Raw genomic sequence first — 13,814 nt, 5'->3', positions numbered from 1 at the left:
CTAAGATTGGATAAAAATGACACTAACCAACAGCATTTAATGTCAGGACAAAAACAATGCTAACCTTCAAACACATGTATAACAGGCTTTTCTGTTGTTAAAAGGTGAAATGGAAGAGAGACTAACAGTTTTGCAAGCATTCACTGATATATTTTACATTACATTTATGTACTCTTAACAATAGTGAAGTCACCTAAATTTTAATAAATGCTATGCCTAACCCATGTGAAGTAAGACAGGTAGCAATATAATGCTAAGCCACACTTGCAGTATTTTCAGTAACTGATGTATTCTCTGGTATGTAATAGGATCTGCATCACAGCTGTCATTACCAGATTCACCAAACAACCATTTCTTTATTCGATTACAAGATTTCATCATAACTGCCATGTTTACTCTGTAGCATAGCATTATTTCATCGAAAGATAGAACAAAACCAATAATACAAAAGAATGCATATAGCTGGCAGCACTTTAGTGATACAAATCGACCTACATGTTATCAGCAGGTAGTACAGTAGAAACAACAAGTTGTGTGATCAGACTAATTTTCACAAAATTGAGGGTTAGTACATTCATATCTATCAGCAGTTACCATTCACATTTCTGTTCCCTATGCCATGGACTCCACATTCAAGCCCTTCATTATCTGAACCAACTTCTGCATTCAACTTTCCCATTAAAATTTTTTGTCTGAGATTGGTTTGCATGATTAAGCCATTTATCCCTGTGCACAATGTGTCCTTTAACAGTGTGTAGCACTGAATTATAGTGACACTTAATACATTTGTTTTTTAAGTGTGCAGTCATTATCCTTCCTGAGGTTTCCATTCCAGTAGGCTTCTTTTGCAGATTATAGGTAAGAGTGTTACACCCCTATTCTATATTTTAACTTCCACCTTATTTCCATTTGATCCCAGTACATCCAACCTGTAGTTCTCTATCACTCTTTCAATTTTTCTTAATTGTCCCATCTCTCTTAATGTTCTTGCATTTCAAAATCCAATACAGGATTTCCTTTTCAGGCCAGCGTTCTAATTCTTAGGATCCATCCAGTTAGTTCTCCTTTTACGTTCCGTGAATTGAAAATTTTTATGTTCAGATTATCGGCCCACAGAAATTCTCCCCTCTTCCGTGGATCCCCTCCCCCCATCCCTTCCCTGCCCGAATGTCCTGGTGTGGCTAACACCTTATGGCTTGTACACCTGTCAAGGTTTTTAAGGTTTTATTTCAGGGCCTTACCCCATAGCTCATCTTCACCTCAACTACAGAATGCTACCCGTCCCTCTACAATAAGGCGTATGTGCATCAGCCATGCGATGTTTACCAAGGATCCTCTGCTGCCACACAATCAGAGAGAGGTAAACAGTAAAGGCTAACAAGACAGGATGTTTTGAGATGTTCTGAATCCTCTGTAGGGTCCTGCCTGGCTTTGTCCTGGATTATAGTGCGGTGGCACAACAGTGCAGAGTGGATCTGTGTATCGGGCAGCTGCTACAGTGCTGCTTCTGCTGCACATCCAGATATAGTGGGGGCTATGGAGTGGTGCAGCAGGCAGCAGGCTCACTTCACTGTGTGGATGGCTTACACGCAACCCGGCCGATCTACAATCTTTCTCAGATGATGGATGGAGGGATGGAGGGGGAAGGGTGATGCTCAGTAAAAAAAAAAAAAAAAAATTATTCTCACGCATCTCCTAACTTTGCTGGTCAGCTTTGTGATGATCTGCCTTTCATTTCATTAATGGTATTTATTGTGATATTTCAAAAATCTACAGGAAGAACTTCGAAAAGTTTACTTTGAAAAACAAAAGTCACTGTGATTTTGTGTTTGGTCGTAGTATGTTTCTACGTAAGAAATGATGTTAACATACTGAATTATTCAATAAACTTAGAAGGATATCGCTATCTATCACCAATCTCGAGAAAATTGATCGTATGTAAGTGCTTCATTCCGAACTCACGCATGAGTGAAGAAGACGGAATGAAATATACTTAACACTCCTTGTATCTCGTAAATGGTTTGAGACATCGAAACAAGATTCTGACAAATTATAGTACACAAAGAGGAGAATATTTTGCCATATGATTAATAAGCGAAATATCAATATCTAACCAATAATCATGCAACTATAGATTTTTACAACTAAATAATGTCATTTTTTAGGGTCATCAACAGCTGATGAAATGAGAATTGTTACAGGTTCCTGGAAACCAGAAGAAGTTTTCAAGACATGGCTCTGACAATAGGAGTCACAAACATTGTAATATTGTGGGGTCAACTAGCAAAATGTTGCGAGATTGTCTCCAGCCCCTTCACATGCATGGGCCTTTTTCTGAATACACTACACTCTCTCTAATCCGGCCCTCAGTAATCCGGTGCACATCCAAAAACAAGTGCACAATGAATTATCGAGTGCAACAATGCTTAGTTAAATAATGCTTTAAATACTGTATTCGAAATTTTAGTTTTCTTTACAGTTCAAAATAGTCTTCTAAAAGGAAACACGTTACACTAGACCTCAAGCAGAAACTCAAAATTTTAGATAAGTTAAATCGAGGTTCTTCACAGAAAGCCATTGCTGCGGAGTTCAATGTGGACGAACAACTATTTATGACATCAAAAAGAAAGACATTATTCAACAGTACTCAACACAAATGGATAGTGAATTAGGAAAATGGAAGGTTATGCGAAAGAGAGAATGATGAACTGGACGTAGCTGTTTATAGATTGTTCAAACAACAATGCAGTAAAGGAATTCCAGACAGTGGCCTAATTATAAAGGAAAAAGCAGCTGCATTTAACAAACAACTTTGAGGTAGAAACTTGTTTGCAGTGAGAGAAGGTTGTCCATCTAACTGGAAAAAACAACATGGCATTCGGCAGCTGACAGTCGCCAGGGAAAGTCACTCAGCTAACGATAAGGATGCTGACGGGTTTGTAGGCAAGATACGGAAAATAACAGAGGAAGAATATTTAACTGGTGATTCCTTGTATAATTCTGATGAAACAGGACTCTTTTACAAGATGCTTCCTTAAAAAACATTAGCTGCTAACAACAAGAAAGAAGCTCATGGTTACAAGCATCAGAAACAGCGCATAACATTAATGACGTGTTCTAATGCAAATGGGAGTCAAACTACCGCTTATGGTAGTTGGAAAATCCAAACAGCCACATTGTTTTCAACATACTAACATAAATACTCTACCAGTGCAGTATTGTGCTCAGAAGAAAGTTTGGATGGACAGACAAATATTCTCTTGTTGGTTCCATGAAATGTTTGTACCAGCAGTGAGGAAAGAACTAAAGAAGAAAAAGCTTCCACTGGAAGCTATCCTTGTAACTGACAATGTTCCCTGTCATCCTTCAGATGTTTCTCTAAAGTCTGCTGGTACACAAGCACTCTTTCTCCCACCCATTGTGACAGCTCTAATTCAGCCCATGGGCCAGGGAATTTTGGAATCAATCAAATGTCATTACCGACACTCACTTCTAGTCTCCTTGCTGAGCAAAAGTGAAAACGACTGTCGAAACTATGCTGAAGGCGTTGAAAGCAATTAACATATGTGATGTTTTCCAAGCAGCCGAAGCATGGAATAAAGAGAAGAGCGCTACCATAATAACGAGCTGGAGAAAATTGTGACCATCCATTGATGCTGAGTTGCATCCAGTAGTGAGTGACAGTGATGAGCCAGTCAATTCAGAATTATCAATTACTTTGTACACTGATATGTTCCACAACCTTCCAAGAGGAGAAGAAATTTATGATGATGATGTTATTAAGTGACTGAATGAGGAAAACTGTGATATGGACCAAACTTTAACGGACGAAGAAATAATCAAAAGCGTGCAAGAAAGGACTGATGGAAGTGACAAAGAAGAGGACACAGGAGGAGAGAGCATAAAGATTTCTCACACTGCTGGTGCTGAAGCTACCGAGGTCTTCCTGGAGTACATTATGCAACAACCGGATACTTGCAGTACTGATGTAATGCTTGTAAAGCAGTTGCATGGTAAAGCCTGCCACCGTCACCTATCATCACTGCGACAGTTAAAAATTAGGGGCATGTTTCATAGGAAGTGATATGACTGTATAATTATGTACAGTGTATTGTTCACTCAAGGACTAAGTTTTCTTTGAAAATTAATGTATTTTTGGATTTAATGAAGTATATCCTCTATGTTTTAAAATTGTATCCTACGGTTTAATAAAGTACAGTATACTACATCCCCTATGTTTTCAAAATAAATAAAAAACAAAATAAATGAATGAAAAAAATTTCACACTCTCAATAAGCCAGCACCCATTTGTGCCAGGAATGGCTGGATTAGCGATATAAATGATTTATTTAACATACTATAAATGATTTATTTAACATACAGAACTTTCCAAGTGCAATCGGTGATGTTGACAGAAGACAGTCATCTAAAATGCCCAGAAAATTCTGGTAAAATGTTTTATAGTTATAAAAATTTCCATTCAATTTTACCATAAGCAGTTGCAGATCCTCAGGTCAAATTCATTAGAATCAATGTTGGGGGAAATACGAAGGAAACGGAAGGTGTTAGATTTTATTCTCCTAATGTATTTTGCTTGCTGCAAGAAGGGTGGTATAATATACTACTAAATATAGCAGTTGGATTGCTTTTTGCTTTCGTTGGAGATTTAGGCTTATCTATAGTAGAAGTATTTTATCAAATATTACAGTCAGTGTGTTTTAGATCGATGGAATAAACATTTCAACAAACACTTTTCCTGATCACAGTGATTAATAATGTACTTTTGGAATAATGAGTGCTAAGTGGAGCATATTTTGGGAAGTAATTCACCCACATTTGCACATGTACATGTTCTCCACAACACTGTCATTGACTTACAAGGATCCCCGAGAATCGATGAGCATCACACAGTAAACAGTGTTCCATGCACAGCATTTATCAAACAAGACGAAACTTTCACAAACCTCCACATGAAGCTTTCGAAATGAGATTGTTTTAAAAACTTTTTTTCACATAATAAAATACAATTTTCACACACTTCTCAGCTAGGCTACTTCAACTTTATTATCAACATTCATTTTAAGGAAATGAAAGAAATACGAGGTTAATTAAATGTATTCTGTACTTATAGCCTGTAATTCTGCTGCCACCTCATCACATAAAACTTGTCCAAAATGAATCAGCTGTGATGATAGTGGTTTCGCTGGGCCATAAAGGGCGTAGAGGAAAAAATAAAGCTGCTATCAAAGCTTCCGTTGATACCATTCTCTAAAAGCACCATGAGCACCAGGAACAGTACTGACTCTGTTACTTGCTGCAACAGCCAATTGCTGCTGCTGTTGCCTGAATGCAACCTGAGACAAACGAATGCTCTGGTCGCCGCTCTGTGAAACAAACATGTTTTATTCATTCAGCACTGCTCTGTGCCACTTTTCTTTGTGCTGCTCTGCTTGCAGCGTCACTATGATCACACACACTAGGCGGCACTGCTTTTTTTTGCCAGCGCTGCACTGCTAACCACACTGCACTGCTAACCACACTGCACTGCTAACCACACTGCACTGCTAACCACACTGCACTGCTAACCACACTGCACTGCTAACCACACTGCACCGCTCCACTAGAACTGCAGCCTTAGGAGACTGTCAGTCGTTACACTAGCGCTCGTATAACCCTCCACTTCATTGGACCACACAAAAATGCACGCAAAACTGCATTAAAGTGAAAGCATTCACATGCACACACACATACACAGATCCTCTTCCCAATAAATACACACATCAAAACAAAACAATCATTAAAATTAACTGCACAATGCACACTTGTAAAAAAAAAAAGGTTTGTCACACGAGTTATGATTCTATAACAATTTTGAATCCATTATCGGACACACAACAAGTGGAATATTAAACAGGCCACTTGCAGCAATACACTGACACAGCATTGCACAACGGAATTCACTGGGCTCAATCATCTGGCTGCTTGCCGGTGCCCAGCTTGTTACTGAAACAGGGCACTTCAGCATGCAATATACATAACATTTCCACCAACAACCCCACAACACGCCTCCTCTGCTATACACTGGCCACCTGGCCCAGATAGCGATCAGATCTGATCAGCAAATCTCGGTGTCAACTTCCGCGATAAGTTCGCACTGATTCACTGTCAACTCGACATGACCACCAATGAGGGGTGCAGCCACCACTTGATGGGCTGAGGGTGAACTGAAGTAAGCCCAGACACCAAGCCACTGGAGTGCCAGCCACCACATCACAGCCAGCCAGCCACCTCGTATCAGCAGGCTGTTTCAGGCTGCTGCATCAGTCCTTATATAGCTCAGCTCCCGGCTGGAGATGTTTACTACCTGAGAACCCATCTCACCGGGGCTGCAGCTGCCAGCCATCTGCTGCAACAATTCACGACAAGGTCCATGGGTCAAGGGTTGAGGCCGACCTTCTAGTGCTACCAGATGAGGGCTTGAGATTATCAGACGTAGCACTGGAGAAATAAAGGGATTTTATTGCCTTCCGATGACTTCTGACATTTACCCAGTAACTAATAAGAAAAACTGGCAAATAAAGACAAATATGTGTTGCATCCTACTGGAAGATGAAATCCTCAGTTAGCTCACTAGGCCATACGGATAAGCTGTAGTGACCATATAGATCTCGCTTTTCTTCATTTGGGTGTCATCTTCATTTATCCCCCCCCCCCCTTCCCTGTCACTGACATACCCTTAAACGTACCACAGCTGGTTCTGGTAACACCGATACAGCTCAGCAGAACCTTGAATGAGGGTGGTTTGAAAAGTTCTCGGAATCATCACGACAGGTCAGCAGTAGTGCAACAAGTTGTTCTTGTGATATTCATTGGACTGTTGCCCATAAATAAGTGCCACATCAGTGCTCTTGGAAGAGAGCTGTGGCGGTGACATGGCTCTGTCTGTTGTTGTTCCCCCGTAGTGATTTGCAAAGATTTGGAAGGGGGGGGGGGGGGGGGGGAGAGAACCAAGATTCGAGCAGTGATTAAGTACTTCATAAAGAAAGGTATGAAAGCAAAGACCATTCATGTCGATTCCCAGAATACACTGGGGGACTCTGCGTCTTCATATTCAAGTGTTGCCAAGTGGATAAATGAATTTAAATTTGGCCAGGAGAGCTTAGACGATGACCAGCAAGGTGGTCGGCTAAGAATTGTCACTACTCCAGAAATCATTGCAAAAGTGCACAAAATGGTCACGGAGGAACACTGATTGAAAGAACGTGAAATTGCTCACACTTGCCAGATAGATGCCATCTGTAAGAGTGTATCATATTTTAACCGAAGAATCAGAAATGAAAAATTTATCTGCAAGATGGGTGCAGTGATTCTTAACACTGGATCAAAAACGTGCCATCGCCATGGCAAAATTACACGAACTAAGGCATGAATTGTTGCCACACCTGCCTTATTCACCTGATACGGCTCTGTCAGACTTCCCCCTCTTCCCAAAACTGAAAATTTTTCTTGAAGGACAAAGATTCACTTCAAACGAAGAACTGATAGCCGGAGTGGGCAACTATTTTGCAGGCCTGGAGGAAACTCATTTTCAAGATGGGATCAAGGAAGTGGAACATCACTGGACCAAGTGCATTAATGTATAAGGAGACTACATTGATAAATAAAGATGTTTCAGTGATGTAAGTACTTTTTTTTCTATTTCGTTCCTAGAACTTTTCAAATCACCCTTGTATGGTGTAATAAGAATGTCTTAAGCCTTTTGTTACGACACTGTGCTCCCAACATTACTTCTTGCCAAAAACTTTAATGGATCTGTATTCTGCGGCTGAAATTTTGTCTGACTTGGCAGAATGAATTGATTCCATGGCCATCGCAGGAATAGGATAACGTGACAACGATCAGGTATTAATTTTGCAGGTGATTTCTTGTCATGTGGTAAAGAGCAGTAGGAGGAAAGAAAACTCTAAGGCTTGCTTCCACATGCGGGAGGAACGATTTTGTCAGGGTTACTTTTGAATGTTCGAACGAATCCTTCAGTTTTGCTGTTACGATCGTGAAAAGGAGCAGTAGTCACATTGTGCATTCTGATGCCAGCACAATACTTTTGAATACTAGCTGTTGTGAATTGCGGCCCGCTGTCAAAGACAAGGAGATAAGGAAGACCTTCGAGCCAAAAAATAGAATATATTTGCACTAGTGGTGAATGTCAAGTGGAGAACAAAAGGAAATTTATTATAGAGTGCAACATGGCGGCGAGTGAGTGACGTGCGTTAGCTTGGCTCGCAAGTTTACGTGAAATCTGGAGGTGTTTTAAGCAGTTGGGCTAGTCTATATATACTAAAGCCGTATATCTACTGCCGAGCGTCATATTTTACATCACATACTGAGCACCAATTACACGGAATCGCACTTAAAATGGAAAATCGCCGAACAACGCGCAGTGCAGCCAACGGCCAGGCCGGAGGCAGTGCAGGCGTGGAGTCCACACAGGGAGTTGCGGCCGCTCCACCCGGCATCGCTGACATCGCCGCACTCGTGAAGGCTGAGGTGAGTGCTGCGCTGCAGGCTAAGGAGACGCTCGGGCTCGTTGTTGAAACCATCACTGATGCTGTCACTGCAGCAGTGACAGACAAAATACAGAAAACTCTGGAGGCGAATGCGAGCGAGATCCGTGCACTGGACACATCGTTAAAAGCAAGTGAGGAGAAAGCACGACTGCTCGAACAGAAATTGATCGAGAAGACAGACGAGCTCGAACAATATCAGAGACGCAATAATCTCAGACTGTTCGGCATTCCAGAGAGCAGCAGAGAGAACACAGATTAACTTGTGATAAACCTTGTCCAAGAAAAGCTAGGCGTGCAGGTGACTGAGTGACATTGACAGACGTCATAGAGTGGGCCATAAGTCACCAGGTTCTACAAAACCAAGACCTATAATAGTGAAATTTATGTCGTATAGGAAAAGGTCTGAAATCTTCAGAGCAAAGAAGAATCTCACGAAGTCGGGTCTGACAGTACGCGAGGATCTGACCTCTGAAAGACTAAAAATTTTGAAGAGTGCGATTTCGAAATTTGGGCTACAGAACGTATGGACAAATGACGGCAGGATAATGGTTAAGACCGAAAACGGAAAGAAAACAATTTGCAGTGTTAATGAACTCTAAAGCCTGTGCTTTAGAAGCTAAATCATGTCTAATCTTGCTGCCACTAACCTGTATGTTTATATTGTTTACACTGTCAACTATATCTTAACTAATGTATTATCAAATTGTTCGTTGCTCTACATAACTATTTTTTTTTATCTCTATTTTTTTCTTGTGTAATTTTTGTTATTATTTGTATTATCAACTTTTCGTTTCTCCACATAACTATTTTCATCTTTAATTGTTTTTCTCATGTAATTTTGTTAATTATTGCATAAGGTAGTCTCACTTCCATGCTTAATTAGCAACCCACCTTCATACTGTAGTTGTAATCCTCATAAGTGAAATTAATATCACACTCTGTCGTAACATGCAGATTACTCCCGTTGTGTTTAGCGAAATTCCTTCCCCTGCCAGCCCACGGCTACTTCCAGAACCATTGCAGACCTCGCTGACCATGGCTGCAGATCCCACTGCCTCCCCGGAGACCTACCCCCTCCCCCTCCCGGCCGCTTTCACTGCACAGAGCTGGGAGGACACTCCCTCACCCCCCTCCTTCACACGCCTTCCGCATTCCTCATGCCAGACCCTCTTGTCACCGCCAACCACGACCCGCAAACATCGGTCGGCAGCCTCCTCGGGTAATCAACACCCGAACGCACCAAGCTGCATATTGCACATGCAAATGTCCAGTCTCTGCCAGCTCACTTCGACGAATTCAAATATATATTTCAAACTTCTGATATACACGTAATACTTTTGTCAGAGACTTGGCTCAAACCAAGTATTCCTACAACTTCCGTAAACCTAGATGGCTATATCTTTCTCAGGCACGACAGATGCAACAGACAAGGGGGCGGAGTAGGGGCGTACATATGCTCTGATTTGTCACCTACAGTACTACACACATCCGACAACAATGTAGATAAACAAGTGGAATATATGTTCATAGAGATCAAATCACTTAACAGAAAGTGCTTAATATGTGTCCTTTACAAACCTCCTAAAGTAGGTGGGTTCGCCTGCTTCGAAACTGCCCTCTCTAGTCTCGAATCGTCATATGAACATGTAATTATAGCAGGTGACACTAACATTAATTTTCTGTGCAATAGTCCTTCCACTGGGAAATTTAAGAGGATGCTTTCTTCCTCAAATATGACGCTACTTCAGCTGGCACCTACTCACCACACGGCTACCAGTCACACTTTCATAAATATATTCGCAACTAAATCTCCGAACAGAATAATCCGCACCTCTCACATATATGCGCCTGGCATGTCTGCCCATGACATCATTTCCATGACGTATTCACTAGAATGTCCCAGAAAGAAACAAAAACTGTCTACATACCGAGACCTCAAACGCATAAATTTGCCTGAACTCTAAACTGAGGCACAAGAAATAGTTTGGGGGATGACCTCTACTCCCCTCATGGACATAAACGACAAACTCCAGGATTTCACTAACAAAATTACTCAACTATATGACAAATATGCTCCAATAAAGACCAGAAAAGTGAAAAGGCAACCTGCACCTTGGCTGACTGATGAACTAAAACAGCTCATGAATCTCAGACATGCTGCACATCGAGCATACGAGATACACCCTACACCTGAAAATCATGCTGTATACAAGCAGAAATGAAACAAAGTCAGTCAAGCGGTGAGAAACGCTAAGCTCAGACATGCCCGTACATTAGCTGACAATAGATGTAGACCAGCTATCCTGTGGAAAAATCTCCGTGGTCTCGGTTTAGGCAAAATAAAAGTTGCAGAAAGTCACATGGTCCCAGCTGAAGAACTTAACCGATTCTTCACATTACCTACAACCAAAATTGAACCGGGCGAAAAAAAAAAAAAAAAAAAAAAAAAAAAAAAAAAAAAAAAAACCACAGAATCATTGATTATTTCATGGGGATGAACGACTGTAGCAAAGAAACATTCTATCTACAGCATGTCACTTGCAGTACTGTCAAGAAAGTCATAATGCGGATTAGATCAGCATCTACTGGACATGATGGTATCACTATCCAGATGATAAAACTTATTATTGGCCAACTACTGCCCTCTATAACAGACATTTTCAACGATTCATTAATCACAAGTGTTTTCTCTGAGGCCTGGAAACTGGGACAAATTAAGCAACTGCCTAAAAAGGGCATCGCCTCAGCACCCTCTGACTACTGCCCCATCTGCCTTCTTCCTGCACTATCAAAGGCCATAGAATATATAGTTCATGACCAGCTCACCAACTACCTAACTACTAACAACCTACTAGACGAATACCAATTAGGTTTCCGTAAACATCGAAGCACAACATTCGCTCTGATAAAGGTGACAGATGACCTGAAACTTGCCATGGACAGACAAGAAGCGACTATTATTTGCTTCTTAGATTTCAGCAAAGCATTTGATACTGTCGACTTCGACATCTTACTGGCCAAACTTTGCAGTCTAAATTTCTCACCAAGTGCAGTGCAATGGTTTCGCTCATACATGACGTCTCGTCAGCAACGTGTCCTGTCTGGGAATATAAAATCACAATGGCGGCAGGTAGTGTCAGGCGTTCCCCAAGGCTCAGTATTAGGTCCTATACTCTTCCCTTTCGATCTGAGAAAGAAATTAGTACAAACGCTTATACTCTCATCAAAATATCCACGGGTGTGCTGCCGGTCTATAGTGTCCAACGGGCACAATATTTCGGCGATCATACATGTCGCCATCATCAGCTCCTGTAAACGTGCCGGCACGGAGATCCGTACGCTATGGCTGCTCAGAGGGAACTGGGTTCGGTCGCGCTCCCTCCGCCGTCCGCGCCCCGCGTCACGGTCGCGCGGTGGAACAGATTGCGACGGCGTCTGAGATGACGTCGGTGTCATGGCTCTGTCCGCCGTGGTCGTCACAACTATACGTTTGCTCGATTTACTTTTGATTAACCCAATAGCTGGTTCCCAAGCCTTGCTAAGGTTATAGCCACAGTCACGGTTTATGAGGTCATCATTGGTGCGAAATTCGATGGCCTCTCTAACAACGCTGTCCCAGTATCTCGACGTCTGTACCAGAATCCTCGTGCGGTCCCACTCCATGGCATGATTTTCCGACAAACAATGTTCAGCGACCGCCGACTTGCTCGGATACATCAGTCGAGTGTGCCTCTGGTGTTCACGGCATCGATCCTCGACGGTACGCATCGTCTGACCAATATACGACTTGCCACATTAACACGGAATCTGGTACACGCCGGCCTTCCTCAAACCGACGTCATCTTTGGTGCTCCCCACCAGTGCACGAGTTTTATTTGGAGGACAAAACACAGTTCCAACCCGGTGTTTCTTCAGAATGCAGGCGATTTCCCCCCACAAGAGTGCGCCTGTGTATGGAATAAATGCAGTGCCTACCTCCTCCCTCGTGACTTCATCCATCTCAACAGGTTGTGCTGCAGTGGTTGGGCGGAGAGCACGTTGAATCTGCCACTCTGAGTACCCATTTTTTCGAAATACAGTTCTCAGATGTTCCAATTCCTGGGGTAGACTCTCTGCGTCAGAAATAGTGTGCGCCCTATGTACTAGAGTTTTAAGCACCCCATTCCTCTGTGAAGGGTGGTGGCAGCTGTCTGCGTGCAAATACAGATCAGTGTGCATTGTCTTCCGATACACCCCATGACCTAGGGTGCCGTCAGCCCTTCTCTTGACCAAGACGTCAAGGAAAGGTAATTTACCCTCCGTTTCAGTCTCCATAGTGAATTTGATGTTGGGGTGTATGGAGTTTAGATGTGTAAGGAAGTCAAGGAGTTTATCCATACCATGTGGCTAGATGACGAACGTGTCGTCCACGTAACGGAAAAAGCAAGTAGGTTTCCATACGGATGACGACAGGGCTTCCTCCTCGAAGTTCTCCATGTACAAATTCGCTACCACCGGTGAGAGTGGGCTACCCATGGCGACTCCCTCCGTTTGTTCGTAGTATTCTCCATTAAAAAGAAAATACGTGTAAGTCAAGACATGCCTAAAAAGTTCAGTGGTCTTCTCGTCAAACTTCTGACTAATCAATTCTAGTGACTCTCGCAGGGGTACCCTCGTAAACAAGGAAACGACGTCAAAACTCACCATGATATCTGACTCATCCAACCTGAAGCTATCAAGGCGTTTAACAAAATCCACGGAATTACGGATGTGATGAGGGCATTTACCCACATAAGGACTTAATATTCCCACCAGGTATTTGGCCAACAAATGTGTAGGTGCCCTGATGTTGCTGACAATGGGGCGTAATGGTACCCCCTCTTTGTGAACCTTCGGGAGTCCATATAGTCTAGGCGGTACCGGACCTTGGGGTAACAATTTCTTAGCGTCACCCTCCGGTAAATCTGCGTCCTTGAGAAGCGCCCTCGTCTTGTTCTCCACCTTCTTTGTAGGGTCAACGCTGATCTTCCGGTAGGAATCGTCATTTAGCAGGCTCTGCATCTTATCATTGTAGTCCTTATGGGACACAACAACTATAGCATTGCCTTTGTCAGCCGGTAAGACAACAATTTCAGAACGCTCCCTCAGATCATGAATGGCCGCCATCTCTTTACTGCTGATATTTGACTTCATCGGCTTGGATTTCGTCAACGCACGACAAGTTTCACGACGTATTTCCTCGGCTGATTCTGGCGGAAATGGGTACTC

General features: G+C 42.4%; 1 protein-coding gene across 2 annotated transcripts in view; it reads right to left on the bottom strand.

Annotated features, from left to right (window-relative positions):
- LOC124802869 overlaps positions 1-13,814 on the bottom strand; it is a 73,829-nt gene that overhangs the window by 13,927 nt on the left and 46,088 nt on the right. The window lies entirely within an intron of this gene.

This window comes from Schistocerca piceifrons, chromosome 6, assembly GCF_021461385.2.
Source record: "Schistocerca piceifrons isolate TAMUIC-IGC-003096 chromosome 6, iqSchPice1.1, whole genome shotgun sequence".
NCBI classification, from domain to species: domain Eukaryota; kingdom Metazoa; phylum Arthropoda; class Insecta; order Orthoptera; family Acrididae; genus Schistocerca; species Schistocerca piceifrons.
Note: the sequence above shows the minus strand (reverse complement) of the source record. Positions and strands in the feature narration are given on the sequence as shown.